General features: G+C 44.8%; 1 protein-coding gene across 3 annotated transcripts in view; it reads left to right on the forward strand.

Moving 5' to 3' along the window:
* The first annotated feature begins 238 nt into the window (after positions 1–238).
* The window catches only part of Rhoh (ras homolog family member H), a 29,637-nt gene continuing 7,506 nt past the window's right edge, over positions 239–22,369 (forward strand). The window contains exons 1-2 of one of the 3 annotated variants that reach the window (XM_021211159.1): positions 239–491; positions 1,975–2,144. The gene's annotated coding sequence lies outside the window, so the exon portion shown is untranslated. Of the gene's footprint in view, positions 492–1,856; positions 1,904–1,974; positions 2,145–2,613; positions 2,909–14,984; positions 14,988–22,369 lie in introns of those variants that run through there. The other 2 variants (XM_021211160.1, XM_021211158.1) reach the window with 2 other exon arrangements.

Genomic DNA, 22,369 nt, shown 5'->3' on the forward strand with positions numbered 1-22,369 from the left:
CGCGTCTTGCTTCGGCTTCAGAGAAGCAGCACCTAGAGGAGGAGGTTTGGTCCACTCCTTGTCTTTGTTCTACTCCTCTTTCCTCCCAAGAGCAGGCCCAGCTCACTGGTACCCTGAGGACACCCCCCCCCACACACACACACACACAGGTAGATCATTTTGAACTCTTAAGCTTTGGAGTACCAAAGCTTTCAGAAACTGGGTGAGAAAAACCGTTGGAGATGCTTTTCTCAAAGCGCAGTTGACGCCAGTCTTCATCTGGATTGAACTGGAACAGCCTGGTGAAACACAGAGGGTATGTCATTGCCCTGTCACACCTGTCCCTAGGGTGTCGAGATGAAATCAGCCTGGCCAAGGAGAGACTGAGGAGGAGGACTCATTGCGCAGGCTGCTTAAGGATGGCGGTTTCCTTCCTCTCTGTGGTAATCCAGAGGCAACGTGTCTATGCCGTCTTAGCACCCAGGAGCCAGAGGACCACCATCCCCAGCTAGGTAACTAGTGTTGCTTATTTGCTTTTGTGTTTGGGGAACAGCCTCCCTCTGGAGCCCAGGCTGGCTTTGAATTCTTGGTGAGCGCTGGGATTATAGCATTGAGCACGGTTCTATGTACACATGTTTACCCAGTGAGTGCTGAGTTTTCTATGTCTGTTTCTCTGCTTTGTATTGTCTGCCAGAACACTTAGAGCCACGGGCCAGACGCTTTCCTTTTGAACCCAACCCTTGTTTAAGCTTGATTTTTTTTTTAATTCACTTTTTCTTGACCTCATTTCAACACACATACATTTCTTTATTTAAATTTAAAACACAAGTCTCATAAACCAGACTGGCCTGAAAATGCTCTATGTATACCCCAACATGCCCTTGAGTTCCCGGTCCTTCGACTCCACCCTCCTGAGAGATTTCTTGTTTTTAACTCATTTCATCTGGCAAAGGTAGCAGCTGCCCTCACCCTCAGAAACACAAACTCAGAGGCAATGAAAGAAGTTATCCAACAAATTATTTGTGCTTTGCCTACCTAATAGTGTTCCAGTGGTAATCAACCTTCCCACAGGGAATTTTCTGGAGAGAGACTGTGTGTCCATTAGAGATTAAGTTCCTACTTTACCAGTAAGTTGCTACTGGTGGTGGTGGGGGAGACCTCAAAGAGGCTTCTGTGTGTCTATTTGTAAGCCTGATCGTTGTCTCCTTTCTTCTGTCCATACCACGCCTCAAGTACATTGACCTTCCACCCTCCCTTCTCTTTCTTTCTTCCTGACAGGTTTCTCTGTGTAGCCCTGGCTGTCCTGGAGCTCACTCTGTAGACCAGGCTGGCCAGGAACTCAGAGATTTGCCTGCCTCTGCCTCTAGAGTGCTGGAATTAGAGACATGTGCCATTTAGTCCCATTTAAAGTACCTACTGCCTGGCTAATCCAATCTCATGTCTGCCTTAAAGTCTTTCTGCTGTTTGCCTATTTGACACTCTGATATTTTGAGCAAGTTACCATCCTGGGCAGTAGCATTTACAGTGATTCAGGACTTGGAGGGGGGGAGGGGAGAGGGCATGCGAGGGGAGGGAGAGGCTGTTAATACTTCAGGAGAGTCAAATGGCTGGTTTAGGCAGTTTGACCATGGGGCTACATTGTTGCAGATGGTCTCTACACCTGGCTGGCACAGCCAGGAGGGACAAGTACAGTTGTGTTTTTAGTCAAATAATGAAACTCAGAGGGGTCGGAAAACAGCACAGGGTCTAGTACCTCCCCGCCCAGGTGCTGCTCTGCAGCGGTTACTTGACTTTCGCTATGCTCATCGGCCTGTTCATTTTTAAATTGTTACTAATACTGGCAACGCCACTCATTATTAATAGGGCAGAGTGATCCTGAGAACCCACTGGCTGTCTCCTGCTGGGCTGGTGGTGAACTCCTAGTGCGTCTGAGTTTGATGACCTTCAATAACATGGTTTTTTGTTTGTTTGTTTGTTTGTTTGTTTTTGAGACAGAGACTCTCTGTGCAGCTCTGGATGTTCTAGAATTCTCTATGTAGACCAGGCTGGCCTTGAACTCACAGAACTCCACCTGCTTTAGCCTCTTGAGTGCTGGAATTAAAGGCAGGTGCCATCATACCTGGGAAACCTCGAACTTCTGATCCTTCTGACCGTTGGGATAACAGGTGTGTGCCAGGAACTATGGTTTTTATTCAATACGGGGCACACACACACAGGGCCAGGCAAGCATGTAGAGTACCCACGGGCTCCATCCTCAGCCCGGAAGTTAAAGTTCTCAGTTAAGTGCTTTTACTTAAGCTTAAGTTAACCGAGACCAGGCAGGACAGTGAAACTGATTTTCCTCTCTTGTTTCAGTTCCTGAAAGAGTCATCCCAGTTTCCCCCCCTTTCCTTCCCTCATTTGTATGTAGGTGACTTTGGGGGAGGAAACGGGAGGGAATGGAGAGAGAGAAACGATCCAGAAAGAATAAAACGGTAATCAAACAGAAAACCAGCCGTGCTGCAAAAGCCCTATTCGGCCTCTTGCTTGGGTAGGTTTCACAGGCTCACGGAGCGAAACAAACGCACATGCGCACACGCCCCTAAACCCACACAGGCGAAACCCCACTGTGGAGAAGCCAGCCACAGGAAACTCACTTCTGCACAGGAACTTGCTAATCGCTTTTGTCGCTTTCCGAGTGTTCGTCTGCCTCGGTCACCTCCGACACCGAGGTGGCCCACCACCTCGGGCTGGACTCTACCAGTCCAGTGTTGCAGCTTTTGCAATAGTGACTCATTGGGAGCCTTGGGGAGGAGAAAGAGAGGTAGACCCCAGGAGGAACTCTCAGCATCGATAGATTTGAGCTACATTAGCTTTTACATGGCGTGGAGAGCTACTTAGACTTCCGGAGTCAGTCATTTTGGTGTTGAGACTTGGCATTCTACCACAGGTAAGACCTTTGCCTCTTTAAAAATGTTTCTTTTTTTTTTTTTTTTCCTCCGGTGTTCCAGGAATCTCTTGTGGTTTTGTTAAGTTTTTTTTTTTTTTTTTTTTTTTTAAGGCTGAACATTGTAATGACCTTGTTTAATTTGTTGCGAAGCGTAGACCAAACTCAGAGATGAGAGCCGCGTACCCTTTCTCCGGAGTCCTAACAAGACACACTTTGGTTTTCTTCCCATTTTGCTTTGTTTTAGTTTTGAGATGAGGTCTTGGATAGGTCGGGCTGGCTGATAGGAAGTCAAGGGTGGCCTTGAATTCCTGACCCTTCTGCTTCCACCTCCCAGGTGCAGGGGTTACAGGTCTGTGCCACTGAGTCTTGGTTTCTGAGGTATTCCCATATGTTCTTGGGGCTGGCCGTGTCAGAGCTTGCTTGTGTAGGGACTTTAGACTTCATGCAGCAGTGTTTGATGAAGGAAATCTAAGGGCCCTCCAGCATCCACAGAGAGCAGCTTTAAAGTTAGCTAGCTAGGTAAAGAAAATCGAAATAAGAACCACATTCCAGAATTCCTATCTAGCTATTCTCAATCCCAATGGCCCCCTTCTGTACATTTCTAGATTAAATTTAGTTTCTCAGAAGGTTTCATGCTGTGCACTGCCAATAGATTGGCTGGGCTGTAACATTCACAGTAACAAAAGCTTGGGAAAAAAAAAATCACTGGTTTTAGGTACTTTACTAAATTAAAGTTGTGACGGATGGGTTCAAGCGACCGGATCTAAGATGGAGCTGTGCATGAGAGAAGAGAGATAAAAGGAAATCCGTTCTAGGTTAGGAAACAGTTGGAGAAGAGGCTGGGTTACAGAAGCTTTAAGGGCTGTAGGGTTTTGAGAAGGGTTCTGGGAGTGAGCTGGAATGTTCAGGAGGGGGGATGCTTAAAAAGGATGGAGGCTTAGGAAGGATGGGGGCTTAGCTGATGGAGAAGGGGAAGGTAGTTGTAGATTTGGAGGGCCATGTGGATGTTCCATAAAGAGGAGACTGACTGGCCCAGTTAGAGACTGGCCCAGTGGTTTACCCAGTGCCGGAACAGGGTGAGAAAGACAGGGTGTGGGCCAGCTGGAGGGGTGAATGAGAAGAGACTACATTCTGTAGTTTTCGAAGCTTCCTTTTAACCATTTGCAGGGAGACTCGACCAGCTTTGCATCCTTGGGCCACTTTCTGCGTGCCTAGGACTGTTTTGTGATACCCCTCGGGCCTCTAGCCGTGTTCCTTAGTCCATTGTGGATGCAGAGAAAGGCCTGGGGTGGGGTTGGGGGGCCTCTCTGTCTGTTTTCCTATTTAAAGACTTTCAATCATCCGTCTTTCCTCTGGGGAGGTTGACTAGGCAGATAAGCAAGTCTCTGACCTTGAAGAGCTTCCCTTTCGAAGAGAGTGAGCCCTTTGGGCCATGTAACAGTTGTTTCCACAGACATTCCCTTAGAGAGATAGCATGTTATAGTGATTCCTGGACCACAAAGACTGGAATCTATAACCACGGTAAATGAGCAGGAAACTGGAGTCCAGGGGCCCATGTTGAAGCCTGGCTCTGTTATTTCTGGGCCATGGGGACAAGTCACTGAAATTCTACAATGTTCCTTTTTGTGTTGTTATTAAATTATATGAGACCTCTAAATAACAGTAGCAATAACTGGAAATTACTACCCCAAAAGGTTGCAGTTGAGATAAAATTATACAAAGTGCTTAATGTAGTGTCTAGCTTACAATAAACTCTCAAAGGTCAGCCCTTAGAACTTGTAAGGATTTGGCTATGGACAATGAACAAACAAACAAACAACAACAACAAAACAGAGCTGAGCTGGCCTGGGGGCAAGCTTTCTACAAACTTACCTTTTTAAATACATTGTTCCTTTTAAGGGAAATGGGGGGGGGGTGTGTGACAGGTAAAGGGCCGGGAATGAACTATAGATGAAACAGAGTTTCTAGATATTTTATAGTGTTCACATGTGAAGAAAAGAGAACAGATTTGAAAGTGATGTTTTAAGCCTTTCCATGCCAGCTCTTCCAGCTGTGAGTGTCTGGAAGGGTGTCTGAAGGTGGTGGGCAGAATTACAGAGGTTCTTGGAATCCAGGACAGAGAGATGCTTACTTCTTGACTACATAAGTCAAACAACATTACCTCAATATTTTAGTTGAAGTGCTAGCATGATACAGCTGAGAACTCATCTCTGTTCTTCAGTTGGATTACTTTTGACTGTGAGTTCTTGAAGTAGCGGTTTGGGGCTGGATGCTTAGGGCCATTGAAAACCTGGGTTCAAAGCTTCCTGCTTTCCCTTCCCCCAGATTCCAGGTTCATGTGGATCAGAAAGCCTTCTTTTTAGGAGTGCATGTGCAGCTGATGTGCTAATTATGAAGCCAGGTTCTCAATTCTGTGTCAAGGTTGGTTGAAGAGCAATAATGCTTTCCTTCTAGAGACCTTCTGAGAATGTGAAGGAGGTGGTTCCAGAGGCTCTGGCGAGAGAAGGGCAGCAGTCAGAAAGGGGACCCTGAATGGGAATTGAGAGGCAGCGTGGCAATATTAGACTGAGGTGATCAGTGAGAGAAGGAAGCCTTTGATGGAGGGGTGGGGATGGGGTACCAGAAGCACCTGGCCCCGGTCCTCACCTGCCCTGTCACCCCAGCTTGAATGCTCTGAGCAATCTCTGGACAATCTGCAGTAGGAGCTTTCATGATGTTCTGAGAGACAGATGACTGTTGTAAGGTTGATGAGTCTAGTTCTGGCTGGACACCAGAACCACACAGAGAACTTTACGTGTCTCACCATAGCCCTGGAAAGGGCATCCAGGAATCCGTGTGATTAAAAATACAGGCCCCAAAATGACATGGAACCAGTTGTTTTGCATAAGGTGATCTGAGAGCCATTAAACGAAGCTCTCTCTTACCAGTCCCCAAACACCAGGGTGGCAGACCGTGGGGTCTACCTGGGGTGGTAGACCGTGGGGTCTACCTGGGGTGGCAGACCGTGGGGTCTACCTGGGGTGGCAGACCGTGGGGTCTACCTGGGGTGGNAGACCGTGGGGTCTACCTGGGGTGGCAGACCGTGGGGTCTACCTGGGGTGGCAGACCGTGGGGTCTACCTGGGGTGGTAGACCGTGGTAGACCTGGGGTGATCCTGACTGGTCTCTCTGTGTTGTGAGATGAGTTTCTGGGAGTGACGTGACTGGATTAAGGGCGTGAGCATTTTTAGCTCAATCCTGTTTTCATAAAGTGCTGTCTGTAATACCTCTAGAGCAGCGGTTCTCAACCTTCCTAATGCTGTGGCTCTTTCATACACTTCCTCACGTTGTGGTGACCCCCCCCCCCAACCACAAAACTTTTTCGTTGCTACTCCATAACCCCAATTTTGCTACTGTTATGAATCGTAATGTGAATATCTGATATGGGACCCCCAAAGGGGTCATGACTCACAGGTTGAGAACCACTGCTAAAGTGTTGTATGCATGTAGAGCGATACAGTATTATTCTGGGAGAGCTCAAGGAAGAGATTTACTATCAAGGAGAGAGTGCCTGATCATTTCCCCCTCTTTCTTTTCCTATAGAATGGGGTGCTAGTGAGTTACTTGGGAAGAGATTTCCAGAGCATTACTGATGTGTGATGGCTTCTTCTAGTGTAAGCTGGGACCTTCTTATCTTGCCATTTGGTTTCTGGTAAAACTGAAGTCAGCAGCGGCTTCTTCCCCATTTCCTAGAAAAGAAAACCAAGGTCGAGTCTGGTGAGGTAACAGGCGCCAGGCTTCTCACTGTACCCCTGGTGAGGTAACAGGATGCGGGGTTCTCACTGCACCCCTGAGAGCTACAAGTTGTCATTCATTCAGTTTATTGTTGTAGCAACTGCGTACTGTGCATATATGACCTTATTCATGGAAGTAGATGTGAAATGCATTCAGTAAGTTGGTGGTTAATCAAGTTCAAAGGGACGTAGTATTGCCCTATCGTTTTTAAATGTTTTGTTGGTCATTTGCATATAAGGCTGACAGAAATCCTCATTTGTTGAACAGACAAGAATAAGGTGAATTTTTCAGAACCTTTCATGAGAAGAAAAATTGCTTTTGGGAAGTGCCAACTGAGACCCTTGCTGATGTGTGCTAGCTTGCAAGAGCAGACTGTAGTATATGCAGAAGTTTCAGAAGCTGCTCAAGTTGCTGGCACTGTTGATCTGTGTGATGGATACTGTGTGACTCTATGCTACGTGTCCTTGTGGTTCAGTGATCTTGTCTCCTTAGCTAGAAATCAGTCATGGGATGTTTATTTTTACCAAAGCAGCAAACACAGTAAGCTGCTTAGAAAAAGATGATTAAAAGTTTGACTTCTATGCTGATTTTATGATGAATGAGAAATTTGAAATGAAGGCATTGAGGTTGGAGAGCTGGCTCAGTGGTTAAGGGTACTAGCTGTTCTTCCAGCGGACACAGGTTCAATTCCTAGCAGCTGCATGACAGTGTGTAACTCAAGTTCCAGGAGATCTGACACCCTTACACAGACATACATGCAGACAAATCGCCAGTGCACACAAAATAAAAGTAAAATAAAAAATAAATTATACCTGGACAAAAGAAAGGAAGGAAGGAAGGAAGGAAGGAAGGAAGGCATTTTGCATGTTGTAATGCTAAAATAGAATTTATTTTTACTTCACTTATAGTAACTGTGCATGCATGTTTTTACAAACTAGAGAAAGTAAGAAGGGGTGTGGAGATTTCTGGTCTGGCTTTGCCTTGCCTCTGACCTGCATGGCTGGAGATAAGCCCTTCGGGCAGGACATAGTAAAGCGGGTTTGGATCTGGGCCACGCAGTGTTGTGGAAGCTGAAGGTTTCCTTTGGGCATCTGAGAATGGAGGAAGTACTGGGTTCTGAGGACGAGTCAAGCGTCAAATATCCTGTAGGCTAGAAGACCAATGCCACCATAAACTAAACACCCTAAACACTTTCTGGACACAGTGCTTCTTTGGGTAGACTGAGAAGTAACCCACAGAGAGGCTTCAATCTAAGACCAGGGGAGCCAGGTATGCTGGTGCATGCCTGTAATCCTGGCATTTGGGAAGCTGAGGCAGGAGGTTTGAGAGTTGGAGCCTAGCTTAGCTTCACTGCAAGACTGTCTCAAAGCAAAGCAAAATAAACAAACAAACAGCAACAATAGCACAACAAAACAAAACAAACAAACAAACAAACAAAAAACTCACCCAAGAGAGCCAACGAGCCCAGGGTCCACAGTATTGAGGGGAACACTGTAATAAGTGCTTAGAACATCTTTGAGCCCACTCCTCACTCTCAGAAGAATAAAGTTCTGATGGGAGGGAGAGAAGCAATGGGACTGGTGAAGACACAATGAGAGCAGCCGAGAGCACTTCCCCAGGAGAGGGACGGGTGATGGTTTCAGAGGCCACAGCTGTATCTAGGAATAGTTCAGTTTTGATTAAAAAAAAATGAGGATGGATACTGGAAAAGATAAATTCTTCTGAATTGGGGGCTGGAGAGATGGCTCAGTGGTTAAGAGTGCTGGCTGCTCTTTCAGAGGATCCGGGTTCAATCCCCACCACCTACATGGCAGCTCACAACTGTCTGTAACTTCCTGTTCCAGGGGCACTGACACCCTCATACAGACAGACATGCAATCAAATCACCAATGTGCCTTTCCCCTGTACAGCCTTTTGACCACAGATGCCCCTTTGGCCATTGCGGGTTTGAGAGCCTGTAGTCCGGGGAACTGTGTGTGTTGGTTGAAAACTCAAGCCTCTTCTAGTCTTTTCTCAGCAGAGAGACACTTACCCCAAATCCACATGCTTTAACTAGCCAGCTCTGCTGAAAGCCATAAGATGATGTCATAGGGTGGATTGCAGGCTGGGGGTGGGGTGGGGAGGGGAGGGAACCCTTTCTCAACCCTCCAGAGACCAAGTATGTGAAACTACCTATGGATTTATGAAATATGAGTCAAGATTCTCGTTTTCTGGGGTAGTATGAGAACTGTATACCTATCTTTGAGGTAGAAGATGAAAATCTCTAACAGATGTGTTCATGTAAGGCGTGTAGCCTGCCTTCTCTTACTGCTTTAATCATTGTAGCCCCATGGTTAGGTTTTGTGCCAAGTTCTGTATGTATCAGAGTAATGGTGTTGTGTCCCATAACCCCCCTTCCCCCGCTTACAGCCCACCTCAGCATGCACTACCCCAGAGCAGACTTCCGATGGTTAGACTTTATAACAGTTCTGATTTTCCAGTGGTGCTCGTAGACCTGTTCCGCCTTTCCTCTTCAGAATCATAGTCCCTAAGTCACATAAGATGCTCAACACTTTACTATGAAATAGTCTTCAAGTTAGGAGCCTGTGCCCAGGCACAGGCAGATGCTAGCGTTCTGAGCATGTCGGCATGTGTTGGATAAGCAAGGATGCTAGCATGCTACCTAATGCATTCTCAGTAAACAGTACTTTCAATTGAGGAAGGCTCATCAGACCAATGTTGGCCAAGGAACATTCTCCTTACACCACCGGCTCAGCTTCACCCTTAGCTCCCTGGTAGAGCCCTTTGTTACTGCAAAGCTGGCTCCTCTCCCTCCCTCCTTTGTCTCCCCCCTCCCCTTCCAGGCCCATCCTCCTGCTTGAGATTCCTCTAAGGATATATACCTCCCCGTGGTGGATCCTTTTCTGCCTCCTTCTCTTGTATTCTGTTCTTAGTTGCCACAAGACTTCCTATTAGCTTTATTCCAACCATGTGCTGCAGGCAATGCCTGCCATGGTGGGGAAGTCTAAGAACATGTGGGATCAGCCCTCCTCAGCAAGGAAAGGGAAAGCAGATATTTAGAATCAAATTTAAATGACTAAAGCTATTTCTGTCAGCAACAAACCCCCTCAGAGGGTTTTGTATAATTTGCTTTATAATACTTTTCTTCAGATAAAACCTGACTTTCCAGTATCTTTGGACAGTAACTGGCTCACTTAATGTTGATGGCATCTCTTCCTCTGGTCATGCTGAGGGGATAGACGGCACTAGATGTCTGTACAGAAAATAGGAGTTCAGCCAGAAAACCCGTACACATTGGCAGTGCCACAGTTTCCTCTATCTGCTAAGACAATGTTGTTATTTCGCTCCTGTATCTCGATTCTCTGGCTGTATCAGAGAAATATCTACAGTACTGTTGGCTTTAAGACCTAATAGTAAATGTAGATTCGTAATAGTAGTGCCCATCTACAGTCACAAATGCGACATATGCTTTTTAATACAAGGACACAAGAATATGCTTTTGCAACCTGTAAGATTTGGTTTACTGAAATCCCTATTACTCCAGGGTCTTCACTCCAAGGTGTACAGAGCCCATAAGGGAGAATCCCAATGTTGCTTCCCAGTGTAAGAGAACACCCCTGCCCCCATGCCCTGCTAACTCTCAGAGAGAGCATTTGAATTAAAGGGAGAATTTGGCTGTCTATCCAATGCCTCTCTTCTTCTCTTTATCTGTGTCTCCAGGAAAGTAATTAAAAGGGAAGATGTGGCAATATTAATATTAAATTCTAGAGCTGTGAACATAATGTGGATAGCACAGAGGCCTGCATAAAATTTAGATAGAAAGTTCCAAACCAGATTGATGGCTTTGGATTTCCCCAAGTTCTGCCATCTGACCTGGGAAAGACCTATTACCCGCGTATCTGGGAGAAAGGTTAATTTCTCTTCCAACAGGGGTGAGATGTCCGTGGTTTCAATTTAAGATTAGATGGTTAGTTTTCAATATTGTAATCAAGAAAGAAAGAAAAAAAAAAAAACACCAGAATTTTTCAACTCAAGTTCATGTTTTTGTTTGTTTGACCTGTGACAAACTAACCTCACATTTTAAGCTTTTTGGACGTAGTTGTTCTTTCTTTGGATGACTGAAATTCTTGCACTTCAAATTTATTTTCTACATGTATTGATTCTGTTTTACTGTTGAATTTGATCATGGCTGCCTGGTTTTCTTTTTCAACAGGTGGATAGCTCCACCACTATGTGATTCACCAGTTACAGTTTCTTTCTTTTTTTTTTTTTTTTTTCTTTTCTTTGTCAATTTTGAGAATGATTGTTGTCTCTGAAGTACTCACCGCATTATTAAAACAGCCAATTATCATAGCAAGACGCAGTTATCATGTAAAAACTACTGTGACACTTTGAAGAAAATTAATGCTTTAAAATCTATATGTCTATATCTTATCTTTTAAAATTCTGAGGATCTTAGGTTAGAGGAATCTAAGGTTCTTGGGTCTTATACCTTGATATGTACAGAAACCACTTCTAATGAAGGGTATTGGAGTTAATAGGTTGGTGAGTCTATATTTTTAAAGTTAGAGAATTTATTGCTAGCTGTATATCTCTGTAGCTAGTTTTGGAATTTAAGCAAAACAAAATTTTCAAATGATGAATACAGCTGAATATTTCTAATTTCATCACATGTCAGAAATTTCTCAAAGGAACCATACATATTTAATTCTGTGCACGTGTGTGTATAGACATATGGATGTGTGTGTGTGTGTGTGTGTGTGTGCTGTGCATGTGTATATAGGCATGTGGGTTTGTGTGTGTATGTATGTACATATATGTATATGTTTAAGCATGTGTATATGTGTGCTGTGCATGTGTGTATAGGCATGGTAGGTTTGTGTGTGTATGCATGTACACACATGTGTGATTAGGTGTGTGTGTGTATGCATGCACACACATGTGTATGTTTAGGTGTGTATGTGTATGCACATTCATGTGTGTGTTTAGGCCAGAAGTTGACACTGGATGCCTTCCCCCGTCACTCTTCGCCTTGTCTATTGAGGCAGAATCTCTTGCTTGAATCCAGCGCTCACTGATTTAGCTGGGTTAGATGGCTGTAGGGATCACCTGTCTCTACATCCCCAGGCCGAGATTACAGGCAGGTCACTACGCTTCTTGTCACCTGTATGGGTGCTGGGATTCTCGTGCTAGCACCTGTGTGCTGTGTGCTTTACCACTGAGCCACCCGGCCATCCCAGCAGGCAGATCTTCTCCTCCTCGTTTCCTGTTACTTCTTCAGCTCTAGTCTGGGGTACAGTAGAGTGATCTGCATGGTCCCCAGACACATACTTGCTACTTCTCCAGGCCTTTGCACTTTCCCCTCTTTCTGCTTTGTGAGACTCCTTTCCAGATTTTATTCAGTGCCACTTCCTGTGTGCCACTTGAGTGGTTTCAGCCGTTAGCAGTCTTCATTGCTTCCTCTCCAATCTTTAATATCCTTCTCTGGAGTCCAGCTTCCTCCATAAGTCCTCGCCTAAGCATCTTGACCCCATCCATCCCATTCCATTTCCAGTCTGGTTTCTTCTTTGATGCACCTATTTAATGGGTGCATCTCCTGTCTCCATTTTTTTCTTCCCCAGCAGCAGAATTTGTATCTCATCTCCACAGTCAGTGGAATCCCAGGCAAGCTGGGGCTACCATGACCAGCGAGTGCTGTGTGTAAAGCAAGTAACTAAGAAAAGTTGTTTAAACAAGATAAAATGTACAGACATCAGTAGACAAAATGGAAGCCATAGGTGGTTGGAGCACTGTTTTACACCCTACTTTATTTGTGTCTTACTATAGTTACGTCTACCATCATAGGTATAGCTCACGGCTACATAAAACTCTAAAGCTCTAAGCTGAGTGTTTACACATTTATAATCTCAGCATTTGAGAAGCTGAGACCGGAGGATTGTTGTGAGTTCAAGGCTATAGGGAACACACACACACACACACACACACACACACACACACGAGTGCTAGATAGCCTGGCTAGAGTAAAAACCTATTCACCTGCCCTGCCCTGCCTCCCGGTTCTTGCCCCTCTATGTAGGAGGAGTTGGTGGGAAGGTGGGATGATGTTATGCTCAGGACTGTAGCTCTGGTCCAATTAACAGTGAATGTAATTAGAGGCTATACATTTCCCTTTGTGTCTTGGCCAGTAGGTCTATAAATTTGGGGTATTTTCTACCATATGAGATTATTGTGACGAGAAAATGAGCTAACATGAAAGTGCCTGCATCATGGTCTAGAACTTTCTAGACACTGAATAAATAGTGTAGTGTGTAGCAGCTGGGCTTATGTACTTGGATGTTTAAATGGGCTAAAATTCCTTGTTTTACTGTGTTTGCTTTTAGAAGAATGGCTGTTTGAAAGAAATGCCACATGTCATTTAATGCCATAGGCAGGTTCTAGAAAATGTTTCCTTAATTTAGTCACTGTGTAAACTTTATAAAGTGTACTGACATAAATCAAGTCAGCTACTAAACTGGACATGGTGACATAGCTTATAATTGCAGGAGACTGTGATGGGAGAATTTTAACTCAAGACCTGTCTGGGCCAGAGTGAGTTCAAAGCCTGCCTGGACAGCTTAGTTTAAATCCCTGGCTCAAAAATAAAATAAAAATAAAAATAAAATGAAATGAAAACAAAGAGAGCTGAGGGCAAAGTTCAGTGGTAGAATGCCTGCCTAGCTTGTTCAAATCTCTAGGTTCCATCTTTAGTACTGGATAGGAGTGGGGGCAGCGATGACATCACAGATGCTATAATGCAATGGAGCCATCCTTGGGTATGCAGCCCATTACAGACAGACCTGCAGGGCATAGCTGTATTTCTAGGAACTGAAATAAATAACACACACCCCCTCCTAGGTCCTCCTGGCATTTTGACCTGGGATGAAATCCTCTTGTTTCACACCATGATAAAACTAAGTCCAGAGATGGTAACTTGCTCCTGGTGTCAAAGCAAAATTTAATCCATGTATTCTCTGTATGCAGGCAGGCCTTGAAATTGCAAAAGCACCCAGCTTCAGGTTGTCTTCGATCTTGACTAGGTTCTCCCTTTCTAACTTAACTAGAGGTGTTACAGCTTGCAAATAAAACACCAGAGGCCAGCTAAATATCTGAATTTCAGATAAAGAACTAGTGATATTTTTACTATACAAATATCCCATGACCACTAATTAAAAAAAATAAATTGTTTTGGAGGAAAAAAATAGAAAAATGAATAGGTAAGGGAGTATCAGATGTTAATTATGCTGTTGGCATGCCGTTTCTGTTGGCCTTGTGAATGTGCCTTTAAAGGGTGGAAAAGGACACTGGAACAGTGAGAATATTGTTGTCATCATTGTTTTTTTTTTAAAGTTGCATTATTCCAAAATGTTAATACAGCTGAGGACAAGCAGCTGGTGAAGTGAGGCTGGAGTGGAAGAGAGTGACGGATAAGGGCACATAGATATTTGAAGATGCCATGAGGAAGCTCTTTCCTGTGTGTGCTAAACTGAAATATCAATACGAAGTATGGGGCTGGCAAGATGGCTCAGTGGGTAAGAAGGCACCTGCCACCAAGTCTGATGATCTGAGTTCAATTCCCAGGACCCACGTGGTGGGAGGGGGAAATTAGCCACAAGATAAACAAACAAATAAATAAATGTAATTAAAAATTCATTACTATGCTGGGCGTGGTGGCGCACACCTTTAATCCCAGCACTCGGGAGGCAGAGGCAAGCAGATTTCTGAGTTCGAGGCCATCCTGGTCTACAGAGTGAGTTCCAGGACAGCCAGGGCTATACAGAAAAACCCTGTCTCGAAAAAACCAAAAAAAAAAAAAAAAAATTCATTACTATATTACTATGAAAAACTGTCCTTGACTTTTCATTTTTAAAACTTCTAGGCTAAGTCAGGCAGTGGTGGCGCACGCCTTTAAGCCCAGCACTTAGAAGGCAGAGGCAGGCAGATATCTGAGTTTGAGGCTAGCCTGGTCTACAGAATGAGGTCCAGGACACTTAGAGAAACTCTGTCTCAAAAAAACAACAACAGCAACCAAACTAAACCAAACCAAAGGATACTAAACCAAAGAAACAAAAAATCCTTCTAGGCTAATAAAGTTTTAACAGGCCCTTGAAACATTTAAATATAAAAATGTGTCTGGATGTAAGAATTATACTTACAAATAGATTAAAATATCAGAATGCTGGGGAAAAGTCATATATACCCACCCAATTCCACTAACTGTCAAGATATGTCAAGTCCCCCCCCCCCCAGCCCTTGACTTTTTGGAGACAGTTTAAAGGTCAGTTGTGACTGGTTTGCTATAGGGGTACTCAAATGGGGAGTGTTCAGAAATGGAATCAGGAAGCAGTCTCCTGGTGTCCCATTCTGGTGTATAAATGAATTTGTTTGCATGGTTCACGTGGGTAATTTTTTCTTCCAGTGAGATTGGCTTTGAGGAGAGCCTGGGACCAGAAGTACAGTGGACTGTGAAAAACTTGACCTTCTACCTCATTAATGGAGGTCCATGTTTGCTGTGGAGGATGTTCTTTCAGTACCCCATGTCACCCTAGGCAGGCAGGTACCTTCTTATAAGGTGGTCCCCTCCTGCATACTTGATGTGACTTCTTTTTCTCCTCTTCTCTGGGGTAACTGGTTAGATTCTGGTCTGTAATACTTAAAAACCAGGGGCCCAGAATATTCTGGTCCGTGCACAAAATAGCAGTGATAAGCCGGCCAAGGAGACCCTGGAATTCATCCAGGAAGAAGACACATAAAGGAGGAAGAATGAGAACAGGTTTCCATGTGATGGAGAGAAGAAGCCTCTAAATCATGTGCACCATGAGATACAGAGGAGGGAATGGACTCTGCCCCGCTCAAGCTAGACCCCAGATAACAGGGATGCTTTGGACCTCGTTTCTGAAAAACGCCATGTGCGGTTCTCACTGTTCTAGTACCTGAACACAAATAAACACACACACACATACACACACACACTCACCTAACTTGGGCCAGGTTGGAAATAAAACAGAAGATCCCATCGAAAGGATTTTCAGGTTTACTCTTACTGGGTAAGACTTAATCATACAAAACGTAACAACAGTAACAAAGTCTCTGAAAGAAATAAGCCCGTGGTGGGATATGCTTCGGAAGGCCTGGAGCAATATGTTCTAGGCCATAGTTTACTGTGGCACCCTGATCAGAAGTGATAGAGGCAAGAATTCCATGTGGTTCCTAAGAGCAGCGACTGGTCTTAGCAGGGCAGCCCTGTGTTTCTCTGTTGGGATTTTTCTCTCCGCTAGTTCCTCTGAGTTAGAAGCTCGAGAGAACAAAACACAGAATACTGGGGCGAATTCTTGGTTCCTCATGGTAGCAATATTGCAATAATGCAAACTATTGAATATCCTCAGTGGATATGGGTTGAATGGGCATGGTGGCGTCTTTTGTATAGTCCGTAGTCTGTCTGGTACTATAATAAAATACCTGAGGCTTTCTCTCAGATTGAAGCATGTATAGTCAGGAAGGTTCTCCTTACATAGCAGGAGTGTCAGAAATGGGAGAACAGGACACCACCTCTTCTTCAACTTTTGTCACTCCTGCTTTCAGTGGCAGTACATACACTGATATGATTTTTAAATGATTTTGTGTACTCTGTATTGCCTTCGAAAAGTTATTTGCCTGGATTTTCCAGCAGACGAGGCAGTGCTGAAGAGGATGGGAGATGGTCATGTCCCTGTGGTCATGTCCCTGGGCTTGTCCGAAGCCATTTTTCTAGCCCATCCCACCCTGGCTCAAGTCTCCTGGGCCATACTTCCTTGAAAGTGACTGTCCAGCTGGGCGAGGTGGCGAGTGTCTTTAATGCCAGAAGAAGGAGGAAGGGAGGGCAGCATAGTCAAGGATACCAAGGTGGGAAAGGGTAGGAGGGTTTGGGGGTCTCCAGTCAATGCTGTAGAGACAGACCAGAAGAGACGCAGAGAGAAGGTACCTGCAATGCTAAAACCAGGCCACAAATCTGCTCAGGTGTCACCCCCAGCCTGAGCTTCAGACACCGTCTCCACCTGCCTATGCAGGCTTTCCCACACGCTCACCTGGCTCCAACTGCCTATGCAGGCTTTCCCACTTGCTCACCTGGCTTAGGGCCACTTCCTCTGTTTGGTCATGGTCCACATTCCTCTCGTCCTCTCTACTCCAGGATCTAGTTCCAGTGGTACCCTCAGGATCTCACTCATTGACATTTTCTTCATTACCTTCTGATCCCATTAGGCCAATTTTCGGTGAAAGCCACTTAAAGGTAGATGGTCCTAATTTTTTGAGACTTCTGTGAATGTTTAAGTTAATGTTAATAGAGCATTATATATGTATAAGCAATAAATTAAGCCATTAAAAGAAGAAAAGAAGAGCCCTACACAGAGGTGCCCCAGTGGCTTCACAGATTCAACAACTTCACGTCTCAGTTTCTTGGCCTTTCAGCTGAGCATCGAGGGAGACATTTAATTGCATAGCTGTGGACTATGTCTATGATGCAATCCATATAAAAAGGACTTGTGTCTGTATTCCAAAGGAAGGTTTAAAACTCCTAAGACAGCTCCAGGATCTCGTGTTCTCTCCTGACTCTTCTCTCACTTAGAGAGGATTTAAGGATCAGGCAATTTAAAGCTTGGCAGCCATGCACCTACCAGGTGTGCTCTCCAGAGGGGCAAGGGTAAGGTGAGGTAAGAACCTCCAGCAGGCTAGAGTGGCCTCTTATTGATGAGAGCAAGGGCTTTTACCCACATATACCTTTTGCTCTGCCTGGCTCAGTGTTCTTTTGGACAAGGGAAGCTGGCTCTCACTAGAACCACTGGGTTGTATCTGCACATTTAATTCTATATGAATGGGAAGGAAGAACCCTTTACCAAGCCAAGAACTTGATTCTGCGTGCATAGTGTACACTGCTGAGCAGTGCACAGAGAGCGATTTGACTCTGTGTGTGTGTGTGTGTGTGTGTGTGTGTGTGCCTGCCTGCCTGCCCTGTGACAGTCCATTCTGTGGGTATGGCATTGTTCGTCTAATCACTCCCTCTTCATGGACCATTCACTTTAGTGTACTTATTTATTGTGTTGCTGTTGCAAGTGCTGCAGCAATGGACATTCTCACCTGCCTCTACTACGTGCGTGAATATTCCAGCACAGTGTGTTCAGAGAATAGAGCTGCTGGTTAGAAGGTGTCTGCGTTTAAACTTTTGGTAGATATAGAAAGAGTGGGGTGAACAAGGTAATAAGGTAAAGAGTCCTCTTGACTGATCACTGTGCTCTGGCAGTGATGAAGTCAGACTGAGTTCTTTTCTTTCCTGCTCCTCTCTTCTCTTTTCTCCCCCCTCCCCCACATGCTCCCTTCCTCCTTCTCTCCTTACCCCTCTCCCCCTCCCACCCCTCTTCCCTTTCATTTCTTTTCCTTCCTCTTTACTGAGGTAAGGTCTTGCTGTGTAGCCTCGCTCACAAGTACTAGACCAGGCAGGTCCCAAAGTCATGTCAATCCTCCTGCCTCAGACTCTCAAGTGTTGGCGTTATGAATGGGTGCCACCATGCCTGTCTGAGTAAGTTCTTTATAGTGTGTGCAGATTCAGAATTCCCTGATGAGAACAGGGCAGCTGTAGTGACAAGGAAGCTGATCTAGAGTTACCTGAATCCTGGTCTTCCAGAGTACCTCTTGAAATTTTGTATTTTAATTGATAAGTGTGCCGCCCCTTTCTCCTCGGATGCTATTGGCCACCAGCCTGAGAGGACAAAGGGAACAGGGTTTGGAAGGCTGAGTGTGGCAGAGTGACCTCCAGAGACATTGCAACGAAGTGAGTCTACTTTATTGCTTCAGAAATAGGGTGTATAAAGGGTCAGTTAGGGGTGCGGGTGGAAAGGGCCAGCCACCTGTGTTCAGGGATGGCCTGTGTTCAGCCACCTGTGTTCAGGGATGGCCTGTGTTCAGCCACCTGTGTTCTCCAGATGAAGACAGGTGGCTGGCCTCGGCTGGGCTTTAGCTGAGAAGTGACCTTGTACAAAGCTCTCTACAATGCTGTATAGCTCGGCATATACATCCTGCTTCCCACGTGCATGATAATTAGCTGCTCTATCATAACCAATTATCTCTTCCAGCTTGCTTGACGCTATGACCAGTCGGCCAATGTGTTTGGAATAAGGAAGAAATCTCTCACACATGCAGAATGTCATTCTGATACTCCCTCTCCACACTGCCGTTATTTTGTATCTTAGTTTTATTAAGGTTACAGGGGTAGGCAGGCCTGACTCAAGGGGGCACAGGAACTGGAGGGGACAGAGAGACTGATGTTGGTCTCCTCAGCTCACTGCCGTGTGTCCAGATCCCAGCAGTCTACCTCACACTAGCTTGTCATCTTGGGCAAGGCTCATTACATCTCTGTGTCTTATTTACTGTCCCCTCTGTAAACTGAGGGGAGAGTGGAGCTGACAGCAGGATACAGTTGCCATCAAAGGAGGCAATTTTTTGTAAAGCACTTAAAACAACGTCTGGCAAGTGCTGGTGTTTTATAATTCCTTGCCAAAGGTCGAGCATTCAGCTTGGTGTGGGATAATAGCGTCTTCTCAGATGACTCAGGAGTCATGCAGGCTCCCAGTTATCCTCCACGCTTTGTGGCTCCAGTTCTGTGACTCACCTCAGGTTATGTTATTAATCAGCAGGGGGGGATGAGGATCTAACCAGGCCCTCAGCCTCTGCACCTGGGTCCTCCACAGATTCGTGATGTTAGATGTTCTCACTAACCAAAATCACCGCTCTCTTCTCAGGGCGAAGAGGCCCACCAAGAGTTAATTAAGGGTTTGTCCGAGTTCTAAAGGACTTATGGTAACCATTACCTGAAAGAGAAATGATCTGTCTGTAAAGAGAGGGAATAGCTGGAGAAATAACTTCATATTAGAATTGGGAGCACCTTTTTGAGTGAAAAGGGTCACTTTTGTGAGGTAGACTCTTTTCCTTGGAGAGATGTGTGTGTGGGGGGGGAATTGGTTAATTTAGAATGAATGATTTGGAGGCATTAGTAGCTAGCTTTATGAGCTCTGTGCTTAAATAGGAAAGAAAAGTCAGGGAGCATTTGAAACACGCCCAGCCGATGGAAAATGTGCTGACTCAGCAAGTTCCATTCTGGGCGTGGAAGTCGGTGGCAGCTGAACTGCTTTCTGTAACTCTTGGCTTCCTTGTGGGGGAAGTGAGTGGGTTGACGCTGATGACCTTTTGGTCCTTTCGACACACTGAATTTCTTTCCACAGTGGGGGACTTGTTACCTACAGACTAGAGGTTGTTCAGTATGAGGGAGTGTCAGTAATCAGGGGAATTTCCTAAAACATATGCGCACATATTAAACAAATATTGACAATGCATTTAATCAAGAAAGGAGTTAATATCCTCCCAAGAAGAATTCATAAGAGTCTTTAAGAAACGATGACCATCTCGTTTGGCTGGGAAAAGCTGGAGACTTAGGAAATTTAAAAAAGAGCCTGAGTACCATTGGCTCACAATTCACTGAGACACAAAGCAGGTTGGACTTGAATCACAAGGTTTTTACTTTAGGATCCTTAACCAGGGTGATGGCTTCCACCTGGAGGGCACATGTTCTGAGCTCGTGCATGTTTGTCTCAGTCACTTGTCACCTAATGTCCTAACAGCATTCCTCCAAACACTTTACGGAAGTCATTAGAGCAACCAGGCAGTGTTAACACAGGCCTGTAATCACAGTACTTGGGAGGCCGAGACAGGAGGACTGTGGACTTAAGGCAAGGATACTTTTATTATTATTGGTGATACTTATAATAAAAGACCCTACTGTTGAAAACCTTACAACTTATTATTTTTTTAAATCTATTTGTTGGGGACGGGAAGTCACTGCACATGCTATGTTAGGGAATGTGTGTGTAGAGGCCTGAGGACATCTTATGGGAGTGGGTTCTCCCCTCTGGACATGTGGATCCTGGGATCAAACTCAGGTTGTCAGACTTGATGGCAGATGTCTTCACCCACTAGGCCACCTCACCAATCTGTTTAAAAAATAATGTTTAATTTAAATTTTTTGAACCAAACACAAAACCAGAAAGGAAACTTAACATCCTTCCACATATCCAACACTCAACTTCAATATGTCTTCAGTTGTTTAAAAATCTTTCTTTATTCCATGTGTACTGATGTTTGTGGCCTATACGTATGTGTGAATGTCTGTGCTGAGGGTGTCGAATCCTCCGGAAAGGGAGACATTCAGTGAGCTGCCACGTGGGTGCTGAGAATTGAACCTGGGTCCTCTGGAAGAGTAGGCAGAGGTCCTAACCACTGAGCCATCCCTCCAGCACACTTTCCAATCTTATGTCATCCATCACCCTCTTTCCTCACTTGCTGTCGCTGATTACTAGAGAGATAGAAGCATTTGTATTTATTTCACTTACAAATGGGTCACCATGTCTGTTAGATAAGGATACACACATGTGCCTGCACATGCAAGAACACGTGTGTGCCTGTGCACTGAACATCCCTTGTCTAAATTGCTTGGAACAAAAATATTTTAAATAGCGAATATTTTAGTCTGGAATATTTGCATAGGTATGATGATAAATGTTGGTAATAGGACCCAAGTTTAAATATGAAAGTCATTAACATTTCACATATAATTCATATACACATACACATAACAGAAGGTAATAATAAACAACATTTTAAATAATTTTGTGCATGGAACGAATTTCCCTGGTGTGAAATCTTCAATGTAAGATTATGTTGATACAAAGTTTCAGATTCTGGGCCACCTGGATGTCGAAGCTGGGATAAGGCACTGCAGCTCAGCCGGATGACCTGAGTTCAGTTCCTGGAACCCACAAGATGGGAGCAGAGACTCAGCTTGGGCCAATCTTCCTCTGACCTCCATAAACGGCGCACGGCATGCGCCCTGCCTCTCCACAAGTAAATACATGTGAGGAGCTGAGTACGGTGTTTGATTTTGTGTTTTCACCTTTGCGATGAAAACAACAACAAGATTGTCACCCAACAAAGCCAGCAATGGCTCCTTTATGCCACTTAATACACAGGCGCCATTCCAATTTCTTTGACTATCTAAAAACAGCCAGCCAGCAAACCAACAAAACCAAAGCCTGTGTAAGCAGGAAGGGCGAGGGGGGCTTGGTGGAAGGCACCTGTGATGATCTGTAACTGGAGGCAGTGGCTCACTTTCCTATGTCTTCTTCCAAAAGGAGAAAGTAAGACTGATATTTTAAAAAGGAACCAAAAATTAAGAGTGAGTGCTTCCAGGAGACTTAAGCAAATCTAGTTGCCCAGAGCTAGATTATTTTAAAATCAAAGACACTGTTATACCTCTCATAAATTTATTTTTTGGGTGGGGTGGGGGGATTAAATCTAGAGACATGCATGCTACGTGAGTGATGCACCACCAGGCTATATTCTCAACCCGGAAACTTTGTTTCTTTCAAGGGTCCAGTTCAGCCTTTCCTTTCCTTTCAAAGCCCAAACTAAAGAAATAGTGACCCATACAAAATACTTCTTCAGAACTGCACAGGTTGGTGGTTAGGGGATGCAGCTCAGCAGGTAATGTTTGCCTCAGACCCTGGGGTTTGATCCCCAGCAACACAAACACACACACACACACAAACACACACACACACACACACACACA

This window comes from Mus pahari, chromosome 13 (genome assembly GCF_900095145.1).
Source record: "Mus pahari chromosome 13, PAHARI_EIJ_v1.1, whole genome shotgun sequence".
In the NCBI taxonomy this organism is placed as follows: Eukaryota; Metazoa; Chordata; class Mammalia; order Rodentia; family Muridae; genus Mus; species Mus pahari.